Source organism: Podarcis raffonei, chromosome 5 (genome assembly GCF_027172205.1).
Source record: "Podarcis raffonei isolate rPodRaf1 chromosome 5, rPodRaf1.pri, whole genome shotgun sequence".
Classification (NCBI taxonomy): Eukaryota; Metazoa; Chordata; class Lepidosauria; order Squamata; family Lacertidae; genus Podarcis; species Podarcis raffonei.
In genome coordinates, this window is record NC_070606.1 from 5116464 (window position 1) to 5137214 (window position 20751).

The 20751-nt window shown below is 45.7% G+C and overlaps 1 protein-coding gene across 3 annotated transcripts in view; it reads left to right on the forward strand.

The window, feature by feature from the left end:
- The first annotated feature begins 322 nt into the window (after positions 1-322).
- Positions 323-20751, forward strand: part of A4GALT (alpha 1,4-galactosyltransferase (P blood group)) — a 47862-nt gene continuing 27433 nt past the window's right edge. Inside the window, exon 1 of one of the 3 annotated variants that reach the window (XM_053387693.1) lies at positions 323-716. The gene's annotated coding sequence lies outside the window, so the exon portion shown is untranslated. Of the gene's footprint in view, positions 717-5704; positions 5840-20751 lie in introns of those variants that run through there. The other 2 variants (XM_053387694.1, XM_053387695.1) reach the window with 2 other exon arrangements.

The following is a 20751-nucleotide window of genomic DNA, read 5'->3' on the forward strand; positions in this document are numbered from 1 at the left end:
TACTGTAAACAGATCCAATTAACCTGTTACCTGGCAGGGATTCCTGAGAGCGTTAGAGTCGTACCCCCTCAAGAATTGATATTTTGCTGCTGGGAGAACAGGCTTAGTTTCCAAGTTCATCATTTCTCATGAAGCTTTCTTTGCCTTCAGTGGTGCTCTTAATTTGCAAGGAACTGAGGAAGGAAAGGCTGGCGATTTTGTTTGGAATGCTTACAGCCGAGTGTCATATTACAATTTCCTAGTAAATGTCTGTAAGCATTGGGGAGAGGCCTTAAAGCATTTTTTTTGCAGGGACTCGCTCTCAACAAAACCCACTAATCGGTATTTGCTGATGAATTAATCACCTGCTGGGCAGATGAGCTGAAAGCATTGGTGAGTAGTGGAAAACTCTCTGTGTTGCTTTCATAGGCACAGGAGATGCTAGTGCAGAGCCTCCCCTACAAAGCACATAACAATAACAACTGTGAGCTTAGCGGCCAGCTTGTATTATTTATTTTTTTCTGGCAAGCAGGACTTGAGCTGGAAAGAAAAAGAAAGGGAGAGGTGTGGCTAGAAGGGGCTTGGAAATGATGACAACTCCACTATCTGGGAGTGGAGCTTTTTCCTTTTTGGAGAAATGGCAAGGAGGCTACTTAGAGAAACAGGTGCTGTCTGTTCCGAAAGCATCTGGCACCTGCCAGAAGTGCCCATCTCAAGAGAGCCCATCGCTTTGGAAGGTAAGCCTTTATTTTCTGAAGGCAGCTGGCAAGGGTTGCTTTGGTGAGACTTTACTTGAAGGCTTGAAGCTGGAAAAAGCTCACAAAGGAGGAGAGGAGGGGGGTGCCTAGCTGCTGTGTAGCCTTTGAGATGCCATCCCTTCTGGGCAGGAGGGTGGGAGTGGGAAGAAGTTGTGGCCTTCAGTGACTTTTCTTGCACTGTGGAAGAGGCACACATCTGCTGGAGAAAGCTCTCTGGAGGGTTAAAAGCTTTGCGTGCAAGATCTGAGAACAGTCAGTGAAACTGCGTTTCTTTGTCATGATTGGATGGGGAATAAGAACACAAGGAGTACAACTTTGTGCAACATGCAACTAACTCGAGGGGGATTACTACCATGAGATGTGGAGATGTCCTCTCTCTCTGATGACGTTCACATAGGCAGACAAATGCATGGCGCAGGATAGTTAAACACAGCTCCATGTACAGGGGCAGTAAATCTTCCAGGTGGCTGGGGTTCAGCAACAGAGGGACACGATTGTGTTGCGTCCTGCTTGTGAGTGACCAGGCACTTTTGACTGGCTAGTATTTGAAAACAAAAAGCTAGGCTAGCTGGTCTGAGTAAGCAGGATGTTCTTATCAGGAGAGGCGAAATGTAGCTGGCCAGGAAACTTGTCATTCACACTTATGTAAGAACAGAAGGTTTATTGCTAGGTCTCCATTTCCCCATTCAGGCCTGGTCTCTGGCTATAGTTCAAACAGGGAGTGCTTCGTCTTCAGTATTATTAAACCTTTTGACTGTTTTTGATAGAAAGTATGGAATAAACATAGTGGATAAAGGCACATCTGATGATATGCACACAAGGGGTGTCATAAGGGACTAGATTGCCAAGTCAACCTCTTTGCTAGTAAATTATGCAACAAAAGAACCAAAACGTTTTCATTTTGTTTTAAATTTATGAGCATTAAATATACTATATGTTTGATTGAAAAGTGCCCCAGACTCTATAAGTACTTGTAGGTTAGTCATTAATTAGCAGGGCTTTGAAAAGTGCTTCAGGATTCTCTTTTGTTTTATTATAACAGATTTACGTGGCTGAGATTCCCCCACTCCTGCTGTTCTGGAACTCATTTGCATAGTTGATCCTGATTAAATATTTAAAGAAAGAAGTTGAAGCATTTAGGACAGAGGTGAGAGGGAAGATAAGAATAAAAATTGGGATATGAACTGAGAGAGAGAGAAAGAGAGAGAGCAAGCTGGGCTTCCGGACAAACACTAGATGGGCACGTCAAGGGCCTTTAATAGCAAATGTCTGAGTTCCAAGAAGAAGTTATGCCAGTGTTCTCAAGTAAAGTATGTTGGTGGAATTCTTGCGTTCCAGGTCCATGAAGTCATATTGTGCTTTAATCTTTATTTTTTGCTGTGAATCAGGTTCACTCTTCAAATTCATACCACAGCACCGCAAATGAGAATTCCTCCACCTTGGCTAATTGGAAGGGAAGAACAAATTGGTTCTTTATCTCAATGCAAAGTATCTGAAATTATTCGTGCAACCTTCACGTTAGTTTCTTTACAGCCATCTTGAGTAATTGAAACTGAGTATAGAAAAAAGTGTGGAAAACACAGGACTTTCTCCTTCTCCCTCCTTCTCCCCAATGCTATTATCTCTCTGCTGAAACTTGGAAAGTACCTTTTAATTCTTTGTAATCTGGATGTATTCTCGCCTGGGAAGGGAGACTGGAATGTACTCCTGCCATATGTCAGCAGCAGAGCACACACATTGCCTGCTGCAAATATCTCTATTTAAAGGAGGTTCAAGGAGCAGGAACTGGGAAGAGCTTGTGCTGGAGTCAAGTCCCAGACAGAGGAGACCAGGCTGGGCTGACACAGACTATGGGCCTTTCTCCACACTAACTGTTTAGAGTGATATAGTTGCGGGTGTGTGTGTGTGTGTGTGTGTGTATGTATGTTGTTTTTTTTGCATGCTGCCACATGTCATCGTCCATTATTCAGTTAGTATTCTGGAATAATGTGCTAAAAGAAACCCTCCAATTTTCTTCTAGGCAAAGGTAAAGGTAAAGGGACCCCTGACTATTAGGTCCAGTCGTGGCCGACTCTGGGGTTGTGGCACTCATCTCGTTTATTGGCCGAGGGAGCTGGCGTACAGCTTCTGGGTCATGTGGCCAGCAAACCAGAGCAGCGCATGGAAACGCTGTTTACCTTCCTGCTGGAGCGGTACCTATTTATCTACTTGCACTTTGACGTGCTTTTGAACTGCTAGGTTGGCAGAAGCAGGGACCAAGCAACGGGAGCTCACCCTGCCGCGGGGATTCAAACTGCCGACCTTCTGATCGGCAAACCCTAGGCTCTGTGGTTTAACCCACAGCGCCACCTGCATCTTCTACTACTGCCCCCCCCCAATCAATTGGGGCTGTATCAATCAATTGGGGCTGCGGGCTGTTTGGGAGGTGTCTATTCTGCACCACTTCCATCGATTGGTGCCAGCTGTCTAATTGTGATCACAGTTCATAGGATCATATGGGAGTGAAAGGCAATGAGACTGATTAAAAGTCCTGCCCACAGCAGCAGTGATTGCTTTGATAGATGAAATTTCATCACACAACAGCCAGTTTTGCCATGGCTCAGGAAGACACATAGTTTCTCTTCTTATTTTCTATACATCCAAAAGTTTTCAATTACGGTAGCAGTAATTGTGCCCTCGTTGACTACAACACTGTCATTGGGTGGTATAGACACACCCAGTCCAAGATATGTTGATAAAGCATTCAAATCCATCCATTTTATTTTGGAGGGTAATATGCCTGGAATCTCTGTCATGCAATCTCATAATTAGCTTGGTGTTTTTCACTCAGTTGTAACCTGTTAAAGAAATCTAATACCCAGCAATATTTATAAGAATTTCTACCTCTCTGCTACATTTCTGGAAAGAGTGAGTTGTTCTGGAGTTCTGAGTTGCTTCATCTTTTTATTTATCTCCCTCTCTCCCTGGTACGTCTTCCACCTTCCTTGTTGCTTAGTGCAGTCAGTCCAACTTGCACTCAACCACTTTTGGTACCGTTCTTGGATTTATAACTTGCAGAATCCAGGATGTCTATAAATATTGTTACTGTTGATGTCCATCTGTCTTGAGAGAGAATGGAGTTGACCCTCGGGGGTGTGTGTGTGTCAAACCATTGTGTTAGCAGCACCAAAGTGACCTCCCTGGGGTGCAAGCCTGGGCAGTGTGTCTGGAGGTCCTGGGCTACCCAGATGACAAGACCACCCTCTTGGCCTGGCTGATGTTGCCCAAAGGAAAGCAGAGTACAGTGGTACCTCTGGTTACGTACTTAATTCGTTCTGGAGGTCCATTCTTAACCTGAAACTGTTCTTAACCTGAGGTACCACTTTAGCTAATGGGGCTCCCACTGCCATCGTGTGATTTCTGTTCTCATCCTGAAGCAAAGTTCTTAACCCTTGGCCAGTAAAGCGAGATGAGCGCCGCAACCCCAGAGTCGGCCACGACTGGACCTAATGGTCAGGGGTCCCTTTACCTTTATGTATAGCTAGTTGTTCTCCGTTATGTTGAGACATGGAGATTCGTATTAAACGTCAAAGGAATCTCCTTCCTTGGAAGTTTTTAAGCAGTGGCTGGATGGCCACCTGTCATGGATGCTTTAATTGAGATTCTTGCATTGCAGGGGGATGGACTAGATTACCCTCAGGGGCCCTTCTAATTTCATTGAGCCTGCTTAATTGCTCTCATGGTAACTGAGATCATTTCCTGCTCTGGTTAACCCTTTCATGCATGCAATTGAGAATCAGTAACTGTATGGTATATTACTACAAGTTGAAAATGTAAAATCCCATAGTTACTTGAATCTATCTCTGGCACTAGTTGAAACTTGTAAGCTCCTTGTAAGATGAAACAGAAATAAAGAAATCCTACAATGCTATGTCCATGGAAAATGTAGTATTCCTATTAATAAAGCTGGAGATTGACAAGGCTTCAGCTGAATTGAGTAGTATTACACTGCGGGAGGCAGTGGAAGACAGGCGTGCCTGGCGTGCTCTGGTCCAGGGGGTCACGAAGAGCCAGACACGACTAAACGACTAAACAACAACAACAGACATAGTGGCTGGAGGCAGCACTTTCCTTTGTATAAAAGTCTCATCTTTATAGGCAGAAGAAAGATCTGAATGGCAGGTGCTGTTTACAACTTAATGTTCATAATTTGGGCAGTATTGTTGAGTGTGTGCTTCTTTTTTTGCTTCCTCCCCATCGTGAGAGTTAAGGTCTAAATATGGTTGATGTCAGCTGGACTTAGTTTATTAAATAAATATTTTTCCCCTGGGAAAAAAAATCAAACTATTAATAGCTGTCCTAAGAATGTCGTATTTTCCTATGCTCAAGGGTAAAGGCACAGCATAAGAAAACATTTTGATTTCGTCTTAAAGCAAAAATTCTTCTCTCTGTACTCGCTGGTGTCTGCTGTGTTGAGATTAAGGAATTATGTTAAAACCAAGAGATCTGACTGTAGGATAGTAGGATAGCCTTGCCAGCCTGGGTCCTGGCCAGAGTTGCTCAGCAAGTGACCAAAGCGCTGCCTTTAGGGGGGGTCAAGGAAGCAGCCCACAATCTGAGAAGGGTGGGAGAGAACGGATGCAGAGAGGGCTGGCAGATGCTGGCAAAGCCTAGTACAAAATCGGGAGGGAAGGTGGAGGACGGCACAGTTTCTCAGCATAGGAAATACTTTCCGACAGGAGGAACTGTTATAGGTCAAACCACGCAGGAGAAAGGGGAAACGGACGGCTCCCCCAAAGTCCGCTCCCCGGGACCCTGCAGTGATCCGGCGCGGGGAGTTGGCGACCCCCTCCTGCTTCCTGGCCGGAGGCTACTCTGCGCCGGTAGGGGGCGTGACCGTGGGAAATTTAACTTTGGCGCGGCCGCAGGGCGAGGCTGGATCCTTGCCCTTCATCGTTGGATCCTGCGCGGTGATTGAGCCTTTTGGCTTTGCGTCGGATCCAGCAGCCCGGAGTTCCCTGCCTGCGCAGCCTCTCCCCTCCGTCTCCCGCTTGGAGCACCCACGCGCGTCGAGTCCAGCCTACAATCCAGGCAGGAGCGCGCAGCTGAAGTTCCTGCGGTGGGTGAGTGACCCGCAAACTTGGTGCGGTCTGGCGAGGTGTCCTTGTGCCGGCCGGGTTGGGTCCTGGGCTTGAAAAGGACGAATTCAGAGGCGCCTTCTTCGTGCGCCTGGGCGGCTCCCCGGCCCCTTCCTCCGCGCGTCCTCAGTCCCACCCCGTCCCTGGGGTCGCGGGTCTTTTGCTGCTTGGCGGTGCCCCTCTGCATTGGGTCCTGGAGAACCTGCGATGCTCGGCGCGCGCGAGTGCGCTTGCTTTTTTGCGCCTTCTTCTTCCTCGCCTCGCTTCTCCTTGCGCCAGCTTGCTGCACCTGTGTGCCTGAGCTTAAGGTCCCGGTTTTCTCTCTGCCAGCCGACTGCCTTATGGTTGTGTCTGTGCGCTTCAGAAGGTCTGGGCAACTTGCTCATCTTGGCCCTTGCCTGCTCCACGCCGAGTGTTTGAAGGCAGTTTGCCCCCCGCCGCACCACTTTTTGCGCGCGCGCGTGTGAAGAGGTTAGAGTGCCATTTCGCTCCACGTTTGTTTGCGCTTTGGGCGAGGCTTGATCCCGGGTCGTGGGCTCGGTTCATTCGTCCTCGATCTCCTTCCTCTCCACCATTCTGTTGGACCACTTGGTGGGAGCTAGAGCCCCCCGGATCCCCCCCGTGGGCCTGGCCTTCTGGCACATCAAACCCCCTTTCCGCCCCTCCCAGTGTCTTGGCTTGGCTGGCGAGCGCTGATTTTATTGGGGGCCAAGGGAGTTTAACTTGTGGCTTAGCTAGGTAGTTAGCAGGCAGAGAAGCAGGTAACTAATATTTTAATACGCTACATAAATAGTTAAAGGCCGTGCGGAGGAGCGAGTGATCCAACCAATTCATTGTACTGATAGTGGTGGAAAGGTGCTGAGCGTTATTTGTGTCTGGCTGCTGTTGTGGGGACCTTGCGATTCCTTGTGTTTGGTGTCGGCATATACTGAGGTCAGTTTTTGGTAGAGGAATTGCTTAGAATTGATTCACTTTAGAGCTAGCCCCCCTCCAGCTATTTAGTCAGGCAAAGAGACAATTACACAGGTGTCATGTTGAGGTTTATTTCATTGATAAATCAGAGGATCCTGAGGCTGAACTGTCTCTGTGTTTTTTTGTACGTATAGAGGTTGTTCCCAGTTAGAGTAGTCAATACTGAGCTATTTTCATCTGGTGGTTGCTCCCAGTCGGTTTGGGGGCTGCTGCCAGTTAATGTAGGCAATAGGGAACTGCACTCATATGGACTGTGTACATTGCCAGTATTGGTACTGGCCAGACTTATTCAACCAGGCAAACAACCTGTTGTCTTTAGGGGTGTCAAGGAAGCAGCCCACAATCTGAGAAAGGTGGCCCAGAATGGCTGCAGAGAGGGTTGCTATACACTGGCAAAGCCTATAATTGGCAGGGAAGGTGGGGATGGCACAGTTTCTCAGCGTAGGAAATACGTCCTGACAAGGGAAACTGTTGTAGGTCAAACCACGCAGGAGAGAGGGGAAACGGACGGCTTCCCCAAACTGCAACTGCTTCACTTGCCCCTTCCTTCCCTACACCCCCCTATTTTGCTGGCAACTAACAAGACAACAATAATCCAGGACTTGATCCTGGAAGAAGGAGACCTGATTATAAGAGACAAATTTGGATGAGTCAGAGAGTCCAGCTCTGGTCCAGCTGGTTTCTCTGTGCAGCGTTCATGCCAGAGGTAGCCTGCCCTATTTCCCTGCCTGTGATGAAACAGGAAGGGGCCCTGCCAAAGCCTTGCTTACTAGGGTTGTGTGGCAGAAACAGCTTCCAGGTTCTGGCTAAATCTTGTGGGGCTCTCACAGGACCTCTTCAGAAGCTAGAAGCCACCACTGCTTCCCCCACTTCTGCGGTGGCAGTGGCGGCCCCCATGGCAGCCCCCCTTGGATTCCGCTACCTGAGTCCACCTCATGGATGGTCCAGCTCCAAAAAAGGCATGACTGAAGTGCAGCTGGGAGAGGAGGAGAAGTTTTGTTTTTACAGAAGCTAGGAAGAGAAATGGGCTTTCTGTCACAGTCCACATTTACTGAGCGTCTGATCATAAGGTTGTGCTCCAGGGATATCCTACTGCCCTGCTGACTGCTTGACCAAGGTGGTTTGGGGGTTGGGATCTCCTCAGTTTGGAGGTGACTTCCGTGTCAATGCTGAGGTCTCTCCAATCAACAGCTGGAAGGTGTGGTAAATACAGTGAGGGGGGAAAGTATTTGATCCCCTGCTAAATTTGCCCGTTTGCCCTGTGACGAAGAAATGACCAGTCCATAATTTTAATGGTAGGTTTATTTTAGCTGTGAGAGACAGAATAACAACAGGAGCCCCTTCCCCCAGCTTTTCAGACTTTTTAATCTATAGAGAATGCAAGTAATATAATTAAGTTTTTCTCCCTCGCATAATAAAACTTGTGGATATCCCATGAAATAAAGTAATTCTTCAAGCAGTGCAGTGATGGCCAGCGTGGATGGCTTTTGAACAGGATAGGAAAAATTAATGGAGGAGAGAACTATGGATGGAGGTAGAAATGCTTCCAAACACCATTTGCTGTAGACCCCAGGAGGAGAGCGTGCTTGTGTGCTCGGATCCTGCTCGAAGGATTCCCATAGGCAGCTGGTTGTCCTCTGCGAGAACAGCATGCTGCATTGATGCTCCACTGGCCTGATCTAGCAGGTTCTTCTTACCTTCCTGTGTTAACTGAGGCAGCTCACATGATCTCCCCCATGGCAACACGTTGTGCACGAAGATAACAGTGCCTGCATGCACACTGCTACTGATCTTAGGGTGCCATGGATGTCAGTGTCTATACCCAGAGGGTGGTGGCATCCACAATGGCATCTGATCAGCTATGCATAACGGTCTGGCTTCCGATATGAGACTTTTCAGAAGTGTGAGAATTTCTCTCCTCTTTTTCCGTCTCCAGCCAAGCAAAGAGCCTCTCTTCACTGATGTTCTGTTTAAGAGGAAAGCGTTGGTGGTGTGAGTCACATGTGCAGGGAAGCCTAGTGTGGAGGAAGACATTTGTGGCCAACAGTTTCACTACGTCTTCTGTTAGTTCAACTTCCATAGTAGAAACTCTTGGCCTGGTTTTACTTCCAGACTTGCTGGCACCCAGTCACTCAAGTTCACCAGCAGAGAGAATGATAAATAAAGATGACAGCAATATAAAAGGGAATTATTGTCTGTATCTCACATTCAGTTAAAATCTTTATTTCAGCATTCACTTGTTCAATTTAAATGCATTTCTATTAGAGGATTAGAAAACGTAAGTCGCCAAGGCGTTTTCCAAAACACCTGAAGTATTATGATTCTGCCTCTAGTGAACCATAAAGTTAACACTAAAGGTTTTTCTTGGTGGGTTGGTAGTTGTACTCTGATACTGTTTTTCCACCAGGAAAAGCTGAAGAAGTGTGGAAATACTGAGCTCAGTCCCAGACAATTTTTCTTAATATGGGGTGGGGTTTGAGCCTTTGGCTTGTGTCGCTTGCCAAGGATTGGCTGACTGAGGTTTTAATCATGACTGAAAACTAGACTCATTTCATACAGAGATGTCTGATTTGGCCAAAGTGACACATGCCTTAGCTACATCCTGTTTGGATTACCGTAATGTGCTCTGCGTGGGGCTGCCAGAAACTTCAGCTAGCTCAAAGAGCTGTGGCCAGATTGTTGACTGGGGCTGGTTATAGGGAGCAGACGACTCCCTTGTTACAACAGCTTCACTGGCCTATTGGCCTCTTTCCAGGCACAATTCAAAGTGCTGATTATGACCTATAAAGCCCTAAATGGCTTAGGTCCAAGCTATCTGAAAGACTGTATTCCCTCATATTCCTTCCTGCCTTCTGAGATCTATGATGATGATGATGATGATAATAATAATAATAATAATAATAATAATAATAATAATAATAATAATAATAATTTATTATTTATACCCCGCCCATCTGGCTGAGTCTCCCCAGCCACTCTGGGCGGCTTCCAATCGAGTGTTAAAAACAATACAGCATTAAATATTTAAAACTTCCCTAAACAGGGCTGCCTTCAGATGTCTTTTAAAGAGAAGATAGCTGCTTATTTCCTTCACATCTGATGGGAGGGCGTTCCACAGGACGGGCGCCACTACCGAGAAGGTCCTCTGCCTGGTTCCCTGTAGCTTTGCTTCTCACACTGAGGGAACGGCCAGAAGCTCTTCAGGGTTTTGTTTGCACCATTTCGTTACATTTAGATGAATTCACAAGTGGATGTTTTCAAAGACCACCTTTTGACAGTAGAAGGCACTCGTTAAGTAATTAAAGCAGGACTGCAATAAGTTAGGTTTTAAAATGTAGTTGGCTAAAACTGTGCTCCCAATTAGTCAGGCAGCCAACTTAATTTTTGTATAATTATTTTACTGCACATTATCATATCCTTTTTAGCCCACCAGAGGTCAGAAATAGGGAGGATTTGTGCAGAAAAAGAGCGCTGTTTTTTTTGTTTTTTGTTTTGTTTCTTCGCTGGAAGAAGTCTTTTACATGTGAGCCTTCCGTATGTGTTGAGTATAAAGCTGCTGACAGGTGGAAGAACTTGAGTGGAAACAGGCTAGAATTTTGTGCTTTCCGAAGGCGCCAGACACCCATGCAAAGAATGCACAATGAAGCAGGGCTATCCCTCCATCAGTAAAATATGATTTATATTGACAGAGGCATCCTATAAAACTTATGCATTGTATACTGTGGAAGTGTCGGGCTATTTTAGCAGCACATACACAGCTTCAGTGCTGATGGATCTAAATATCAGCTTTGTACAAGGGATTGTAAATTATGTTCACTTGCTTGCAGTATGGAAAGTATCTGGGGAAATGTAATTTTATTCTGTGAGACTTTTATAACCTAATAAATCAGGGCTGCAAAGGTCAAGGGGAAGAATAATTTGAAGAGTGCGGCCTAACTGTTCCTATTTAGGAAGTGTAATGTAAGTGCACCTTCACTTAAGAGAAAGTACAGTGGAAATAATATCACCTGTGAAATGCAATGTTAGTCTATTTTTTTAGAATGTATAGTTTGTTTTTTGCAGGGGAACTGGCTGCATTGCCCTAGATCCGGCGTTGCAGCACACATTGCAGTAATGAAGTCTTGAGGTTACCAATGCACTTTGACAATTCCTGTCCAGGAGTGATCATAGTTGGTGCACTTGGTGATGAGTCTCGGTGTCCTCTGGTCAAGGTGGATGATTCAGAGATACAGCACTTACCTGAGCTACCCTCACTAATACTGCAAAAATAAGAATTGGTCTATCTCTGTGCTAGGGAAATGGGATAGCTTGGAAACGGGACATTTTGGGGCTCCCTGAAAGGGCATATTTTAAAGGTCTAACAGCCTACATTTCCACTCTTTACTTTGCTGCATATTATGTGACTTTAAATCTCTGCTGGGTTTCTCTCACCAAAGAGTGCTTGTCCCAACTTTGGATCTTAGCTTCTAGGATTCCAACACCCTCTGAACTGGGTAGCTGGGTTAGTCTGCTGCAGCAAAGTCAACAAAAAAACTTGTGGAAGCTTGTATTTTGGCAAAAGCTTCCACGCACCATTTCATCATATGCAAAGATAGTCTCGCCCCCTGCACAACACCTTGTATCGGGAGTATGTCAGTTCATGTCCATTCAGGATTTTATTGTTCTGATACAGCTTTCCAAATGTTCCAAGTTCTGTGCAAAATGAACAGACAAAGGCCACATTCCGAGGCAGATTGAGGAACTTTATGTCAAAGAAGGAAGTTTCTACAAAGCCTGACTTTCCTTAGCGTTAACTGTAAACATCGCTTTAGAAATGCTATCGACGAGAAGAAGGAGGCAGAGAGGAAGGAGGAAGGCTGGGGTGGTAATACTTAGTGTATGTGTGGGGCATCCCTTGGGTATGTTCTCTTTCGAGAGACAATATGCATAATTTTGTAAAGTGCTCTCAAGGAAAAGCAGTGAGTTTTCAAACTATTTACATGGAGCTGCTGGGTGCGGTCATTAGGGAGCAAAGTCTCACCAGGATGCTATCACACAGCTCTGGTTCTCTATCTGAATCGGGAGAGGCTGAATCGGGAGAAACAGGTGGCCAGATGCAGTGGTAGACCGGGAAGACAAAGGTTCCCATGTTTGGGAAACTGGCAAGTTGGAAGGGGTTGCACTCCCTCTGAAGGAGCAAGTGTATAACTTGGGGGGATTCCTGGATACCTATTTGTCACTCGAGGCTCAGGTGTTCTCTAAGGCTAGGAGTGCCTTTGACCAGCTTTGTCTAGTTCACCAACTATGGTTGTTGCTGGACAGGAATGGCCTGACCACTGCAGTCCATGCATTGGCAACCTTGAGGCTAGGTAAAGGTAAAGGGACCCCTGACCATTAGGTCCAGTCACGGATGACTCTGGGGTTGTGGTGCTCATCTCGCTTTACTGGCCGAGGGAGCCAGTGTATAGTTTCTGGGTCATGTGGCCAGCATGACTAAGCCACTTCTGGTGAACCAGAGCAGCTCATGGAAATGCCATTTATCTTCCCGCCGGAGCAGTACCTATTTATCTACTTGCACTTGACGTGCTTTCGAACTGCTAGGTTGGCAGGAGCTGGGACCGAGCAAGGGGAGCTTGCCCCGTTGCGGGGATTCAAACCACCGACCTTCTGATCGGCAAGTCCTAGGCTCTGTGGTTTAACCCACAGCGCCACCAGCGTCCTTAACCTTGAGGCTAGATTACTGTAAATGAGCTCTATGTGGAACTGTCCTTGGTCTGGTTCAGATGCTCCAGAATCCTCTGGCTAGATTGCTGATGGGAGCTTCTGGTCGAGAACATGTGGCACAAATGTTAAAACAGCTGTACTGGCTGCTCATCTGCTACCAAGCCGGGTCCAATGTCCTTGAATTGATTTCAAAGCTCTGAACAACCTGGGTCCAGGATACATCAGGGATTGCCTGATGTTCCAGCTCCATCCCTAACATCATTACTCCTCAAGCTGGGGAGGCTTGTTTGGCAAATCAAGCCTTTAGTTTCCCCAGCCCAGGGACACCCTGCCAACAGAGATTCAACGGGCAACTTCTGTGCCAGCTTTTAAATATCTGCTGGAAACTTTTATGTTCTGACAGGCAATTAATGTGCAGGCAATTAAGAGTACAGACCCTACAGTGGTCTATTATTTGTTTTTAATTTCTTTTTGTTTTTAACTAGTTTTTAAACTTGGTTTTATCTTTTTATATTGTAAATCGATGTGATCTATATCTATGATACAGTGGTATATAAATACTGTTATAATAAATAAATAAATAAAAATATATATCAATACAGTGGCACCTCAGTTTAAGAACAGTCCAGTTTAAGAATGATTTGGTTTACAAACCAAAAATAGTGTCTTGGATTGAGAACTTACCTCAGTCTAAGAACGGAATCCAAATGGTGGAAGGGCACCAGTGGCGGGAGGCCTCATTAGGGAAAGCACACTTCAGTTTAAGAATGGTTTCGGTTTAAGAATGGACTTCCGGAACCGGGAAAAGGGGGGGTGGAGTTTGGGAATCCAAAGGGTGTATAATCTAACCTGTTCTGTTTTTATTTTGTTTGGATATTTGTATGAAAATTGGGGAAATCGTGGAAGGGAATTTAGGCCGACTTTAGAAAAAGGTTTAAAGAATAAGCAAAGATGTATAAATATGAAGTCTATAAGGCAAAATTGGTTTTTTTATTATAAAATAACTAAATATAAAAAGGTTTAAAAATAGGGATAAGAACTTGTTGAACCAACAATCTGATCTGGAATACAAGAGGGAGAGGTGTGGGGAAGTCAGGGAAATATGTTATAGAAAATAAGGATTGTGAACTGTATGTGTTTTTAAACTTTTTTTGTTTTTTCTCTTTTTTGATTTTTTATTGTACTATGGTGGAAAATCTTAATAAATATCATTTTTTTTAAAAAAAAGGACTTCCGGAACGGATTAAGTTCGTAAACCGAGGTACCACTGTATTGCAAACAATAAAAGTTATTTTTATTTCTTAACAGAAATTCATATGTATTTTTCTATTAATCTGCTTTTCATTGCTCTGTGGGCCATAACATATAAATAAACCAAAACTAAATAAAACAAACAAACAAACAAACAAATAAAACTACAATATAGTTAATATGTGCTAGAAGCTCAGAAACAAATTTGCAAGTTGAGCTGTCTGAAATAATTGATTGGATAACTGATGAAGCTATTCTTGCCGAAGAGCAAGCAGGATTTAGACAAGCAGATCCACTATAGACCATTGCTTTGTACTAGCCCATTTTATAGATATGTATGTTAAGAAACCAGGTGGTGTGCTATACTTAGCTTTCATTGATCTGAAAGCTGCATTTGATTCAATCTCTCAAGTAAGACTGTGGAATAAGTTGAATTCAAGTATAGATAAAAGATTATAGTTCTTGATTAAATGTCCATATAAAAACACTGTGCTGAAAGTGACAGGTGACAGCAAAAACTGCAAGGCTTTTAGTGGGGGCAATTAGAATAAGATCTATTATTTGATTATAATCATGTGCCATGAATGTTTCCCTGGGGAGAGCATTCATTCATACATTCATTATTAAATTTCTATACCACTCTTCATCCAAAGATCACAGGGCGACCTTTCTCCTGCGGATCCTTATACATTGTTATAAGTGGGGAAGAGAGAACTCTTTGACATATCCCCCCCAAAAAAAACTTTCAATAAATTACGGTATTTCAGGTTGGGTATAGATTGATGATATGTCCATCCCCTCGTTCTGTTGCTCTCCAACCACCATTGCCTACTCACCTGTCCAGGCAACAGGCAAGAAGTGAATGAGCAGATGACAACAAATGTTCTTTCTCCCTTGTCCACACTTGCTTGCTCCCTCTGTCACTGAAGGAAAAAGCTGGAGGAGCAAACAGGTGGTGATGCCAAGCAGCAAGAACTCGCAGTATGATGACCATGCAGTGGGAGGGTCCTTGTTCAAGTGCCCAGCAATGCCCAATAGTGCCCTTAATCCAGCGGTTCTCAACCTGTGGGTCCCCAGATGTTGTTGGACTACAACCCCCATCATCCCTGACCACTGGTCATGCTGGCTAGGAATGATGGGAGTTGTAGTCCAACAACATTTGGGCACCCACAGGTTGAGAAACACTGCCCTAAGTTGAAATCTCAGCTCTTCCTGCTTGCACCAAGTTCTACTTCTCAATTACAAAATTGCATGAAAGAAGAATGTTGGGGGATGCTGGAGAATATGGCATTCTGAGTCCTATTCTGAGAAATTCCTTGCATGTAAACCCTGGTGTCTCTAAACAAAGCAAGAACTCAGCTAGCAAACGCAGTGGCATGGCAACTAGAAGTAAAAGGATCCCGTATCTGCAAAGAGCCAAGGTAGTGCTGTTCACTATCCATTTCTGAATATGCTTAGTTCTAGATTCAGGTAAGTAGCCATGTTGGTCTGCTGTAGTAGATATATATATATATATAATGTCCAGTAGCTCCTTAGAGACCAACTAGGTTTGTTCTTGGTATGAGCTTTCGTGTGTGCATGCACATGAAAGCTCATACCAAGAACAAACTTAGTTGGTCTCTAAGGTGCTACTGGACATTTTTTTAATTTAAAAAAATATATTTAACATAATGTCCAGATAGGCTGCAAATATCAGAACACAGGCTATGCAGGCCTATTCCTGATCAGTTAATTAGTACTGGTCATGTACTGGTCTGTTTTAGTGCTGTGCAATTTTTCAATACATTCACCAAAATCCTTATAGTTAAGAAGAAAATTAATATTAGATTCTAGATTTTGTATTTTGTGCTAGTTAATTAACAAAATAAACCATCATAGCAGATATTAATCTCATATCAATTAATGAGCCTACCTAAACATCTTTCTCAGCCTGGTGTCTGAGGCTGACAGTGTGGGTGCCATGAATGTTTCCCTGGGGAGAGCATTCATTCATTCATTCATTCATTCATTCATTCTTAAATTTCTATACCACCCTTCATCCAAAGATCACAGGGCGGTTCACAACGTAAGAATATAAAATGAGAATACAAAAAACAAACAAACCAAGAACCCGACAAACATATTGTTTTTGCTTTATTTATGCTTACGCACCAACAAGATACACAAAAAGAAATAGACATCATCCACAAAGGGCCTAATTTTCCCCCATTGTTTTTGGTTTCTTCCTCACATGATAAGGGTGAGACAGCAGTCAGCCTTTTGTCCCCAGCATTTTCACTTTTCTTCAATCCTTTCTCCCTCCTTCCCCGTTGTGCTGGTCCCGTGGGTTACCCGAGAGGCGAGGTCCAAGTCCGGTCCGTGGTCAAAGGTGCAACGTGGAGGCAGTCCGTAGTAGCTGAAGCTGGGTGCAGGGCAGGGAGTCGGGTGAAGTCAGGAACAGGCATGCAAGCAGGGAGCCAGGGCGGGTCAGGAGCTATGGCAGAAAAGCAGGACAGGGTTCAGGCAGGAACCAACAATGTTGCTCCCACAACTTGGGACTGGGGCTGGCCGGCTTTTATCTGCCCCGAGGCACAGGGCGGCCACAATCCTCTGGTGACTTGCCTCTCCTGGTCTGGAGGCGAGCACTCCTCCTGCGGGAACTTAGTTCCCTCCGCCTCTCTGCCCTGAGCCTCTGCAGCTCAGGAGAGGCTGGAGGGTTACCTTGATCTCATCGCCCTCGTTCTTCCCTTACTCCCTTTTAACTCTTCCAAAGCAGAGCACCTTCTCTCCACCAGTCAAGCCGCAAGCTCATTCCAGATCTTCTACAATTATGTCCTCTTCTTCAGGTGCTGGCCTAATATGGGCCCGGTTTCGGACTTTTGCCTTCGCAAGCTCTCGGCAGTTCTTGAAGAGCTTTGTCACAACTGGTGCCGGAGGAGGCTGCTCCTTGGGCTGGAGCGGGGCCACTTTACTGCTCTTTTTGAGCGGCATTACGCTTCTCAGTCTCCTGAGCCACTCTGTTCCGCGAAGGACAAGTCCTCTGAACTTTCCTTCTTCCTGAAGGTCTGGAACTGATCGCATGGTTGATGCTGGCTCCGCCTTCCTCAAAATCAGAAGAAAATCCAAATCCTCTGATTTCTCTCTTAACGCACCTACACACCTCTCTCAGTCTCTCCTCACGAACCCACAATGGACACCTGTAGTTGGTGGCTTTTAAGGGAGAAGCAGGAGATGTCACAAAGGAGGGCAGGCCATTGTTACCATGGCAACCCACCCACCGTGACTCTGGGCCCAACTTGCCCCCCCCATGTTTCTTCAGAACTCTGAAGCACCTGCTGTTCCATCTGCAGATGAATCTTCTGTTTTGGAGTTCATGTTTCTATACTAGATCATTCTTCATTCAGCCCCATTTCCAAAGGGAGACAATCCCAACATCCCTTGAAATGCAGTAGAAGACTCCCAAGTCTAGGGGTGTCCATAGCACAGGATTAGACAATCTGCTTTGCATTATCATCATCCTCATAGATAATCCTGGATTACATCTCCAGCTGGGGCAGAGAATGTCCCCTGTCTGAAACCTGGTCTGTTTAGACGATGCTGAGGTGGATGGGTCAATATCTGACTCTGTCCAAGGCAGTTTCCTATGAATATTCCTCTTAAGTCATTTACCCTGAAGACAAGCAAGCTAACTTCTCCACAAGACCAACAATCAATTTCTCCATTTAGAGGACAATACGGAAAGTCCCTGTTTTATATACAATAATGCAAGTACAAAAATCTTGAATATGAGAGGAAGCAAAATTCTGGTCTCTGTAATGAAGCAATAGGCAAAGGGTCCTGAAGCAGAGCAAGTTGGGGGGGGGGCATCTGTCCGGGACTCTTCAACTGTGATTCCTGCATTGCTAGATGGCCTTTGGTGTGGCCCCCAGTTCCACGATTCTAGCTTTGTACTCTGTACTGGGTCCTCTTAGATTTATGCAGCATCACTTTTCTTTTTTTCCTTTCCTTTTTGAATTTGCATTTTATTTATTTCTTAACATTCTTATATTACATCGGTAAATATTGTCCTATTACATTACAGGACTTACTATCATATATTTTCCAACATGTATACAAAAATTATATACAAATTTTATATACCCAGAAAGAAAATGAAACAACAACAAAAAAGAAAGAACAAAGATAAAACAAAAACAAATCCCCCCCCACACCATATACACACCAACACACTGTATGTTCCTGTCTATCCCGTTGTATATTCCTTTTTTACAAATGAATGTACTTGTCAGGGAACTGCCATCGGAGCCTAGAGTGGAGGTAAGGCTCCCCAACGATGCAGGAGAAGGGACCAGCAGGGAGAGAGAGAGAACTTCCTTTGAGGAAGGAAATAGGAGTGACACCAGGAAGCAAGGGGGGACTGCGGAGAGAGGGCTCCAAGACTCCACAGAGACCACAGAGACCAGCGGGGAGAGCCCAGGACCTCCGTTGGGCACGCCCACTCTTGCGCAGGAGACTTCCGCGCAGGGAGGCTAGGAGGAGACTTGGGGTCAAAGAGCTTCTATGTTGGAAGAAGTTCAGAAAACGCCCACTGACGGATTCTGCCAGCGACTGACACAGCCATGGAGAAAGGGCTGTCCGGCCAGGGAAAGGTTTAGCCAGGCAACGTTGCCTAGAGCTGCAACACCCTTTACGCACAAGCAACCCCAATTCCCTTTACAGCAATCCGTCAGTCCTTGACGCTGCTTGTGCACAAAGACAAGACAGGCAGCATCATGAGTCAAACCGGAGGAGCAGGTGCTGGAGAGGGAGCAGCGGCAGCGCCAAATCTGGAGGAGAGAAACCGAGATTTGGAACAGCAGGTGGCTCTGTTAGCGGCGCGGCTAGATGAAAGGAGGACTCAGGATGCCCAGGAGAAGCCCACCCCCATCGCAAGGAAGGTACCGGGACTGGTGCACAAGTTTGGGGGAAACCCCAGGGATTATAATGCATTCAGGACTGAGGTACAGTACGCGCTGGAACTGCAGTATGATGACTTTGTGGAGGATGGGGAGAGGGTCGCTTATGTTATCGGGCATCTTCAAGACGCTGCCAGGGAATGGATCCGGCCATTAATGGCAACGCAGAATGCTGCCCTAAAGGACCTTAGGAAATTTTTTGGTGCCATGGACGCCATGTTCTCAAGTGGAGTGGAGCAGAGTGTGGTTCGCAGGGAACTGATGGCGTGCAAGCAAGGGGGCCAGTCAGTTAGAGAGTTCTGGCCGCGTTTTGCTATGCTTATCCATAGACTTGGGTGGGAACTGGGCTCGGAACCAGTGCAAATGTTGTTTGAGGAAGGCTTATCCCCCTCAGTGAAGGACGAACTCTCCCGCGCGCCCCGCCCTCAATCGATGGATCAGCTGACTAAGGCTGTACTTGCGATTGGAGCGCGCCAAGAAGCACGCGCTTTAGAGAAGCGGGAGGGGAGAGGAGAGCGTTGGCATGGCAACCGCATTCCTGAAATACCGGACCAACCTTCCCAGCCAGTGGAACCAATGGAGATTGGGGGAGCGCGCGCGGGGTTTCAAACTCCAGCGAAGTTCGAAAGAAGGAGGAAAAGGAGGGGAAAACAGTCAAGAAGAAAACAGTCCTCTGCCAACAGCCAGGACATTTTGCCAGGGTCTGCCCTCAAAGGAAAGCATGGCAAGGAATGGTGGGGGCTGCTGGCTGTGAGGAAGGGGGCGAGGAGGAGCAGGGAAAAGCCAACGCTTGGCTGCCGATCAGCGGGCACAGCAGCCAGGCCAGCAACCAGTAAAAGTGCCCAAGCCAGACCCCCCCCAAGCAGCCCTAGCCATAGAGGTGGTGCTAGAACTCCCCAATGGGCACCCAATCAAGGTTAAGGCACTGCTGGATTCAGGTAGTTCCTGTAATTTTTTCAGCAAGGATTTCGCCCTGGAGCACCAGCTGTACCTCCTGCCTCTAGACTGTCCCTTACAAGTAACGACCATTGATGGCAGAGAACTCCAGGGAAAGGTTTAGCCAGGCAACGTTGCCTAGAGCTGCAACACCCTTTACGCACAAGCAACCCCAATTCCCTTTACAGTACTCTTATGATTGTATATCTCGTTACATTTTATCTAATACATTCCTATATCAATATGTGCTCTTAGTCTTATTTCTCAACTCAGTCTCACTCCAGCGTCAATCAAATGCTAGCATAGATAGCGAACCTTTACTGTATTTTTGAACATATGTTTTATATCTATCCCACTTTTCCATAAATGTTTGTTTTGAATTGCCTCTCAGGGTATTTGTTAACTGCGCCATTTCAGCAAATTCTTGTAGCTTGTAATACCAGTTTGTTATTGTGGGGGCTTCTTGTTCCTTCCACCCCTTGGCCACCAGAGTCCGAGCTGCGGCCGTTGCATATCAGAATACCTCCCTCAAGGCCCTTAGGATATCCCTGCCAACAATGCTTAACAGAAATGCCTCTGGTCTTTTAAAAAAAGTTAAACCAACCATTTTTTTCAACTCCTTGTAAATTAAGCCCCAGAACATTTTCATCTTCCTACATGTCCACCACATATGATACACGTCGCCATTACTGCCACTACACTTCCAACAAGTATTCGCTAAATTTTTATACATCTTCGATAGTCTTGAGGGGGTGAGGTACCATCTGTGCTGCATCTTTAACATATTAAAAAGGCCATGAAATGTTAATCAGCCAAACATTTTTGCCCATCGCCTAAAGATATGAAACAAAGGCGCCCAGGTAAGACCTCCTGAGGAGATCATTCCACAAGTGGGGAGCCACTGTGGAAAAGGCCACTTCTCTTGTTGCCACCCTCTGGACCTGTCGTGTAGGAGGCACACAAAGAAGGGCCTTAGATGATAATGGCAGGGTCCAGGTCAGTTCTTATTGGGAGAGGTGGTCCATTTCATGAAGCAGTATCTATTGTTTTGTGACTGACCCTGGAGCTCCTAATAATCTGCACACACCCTGTCAAATCCTG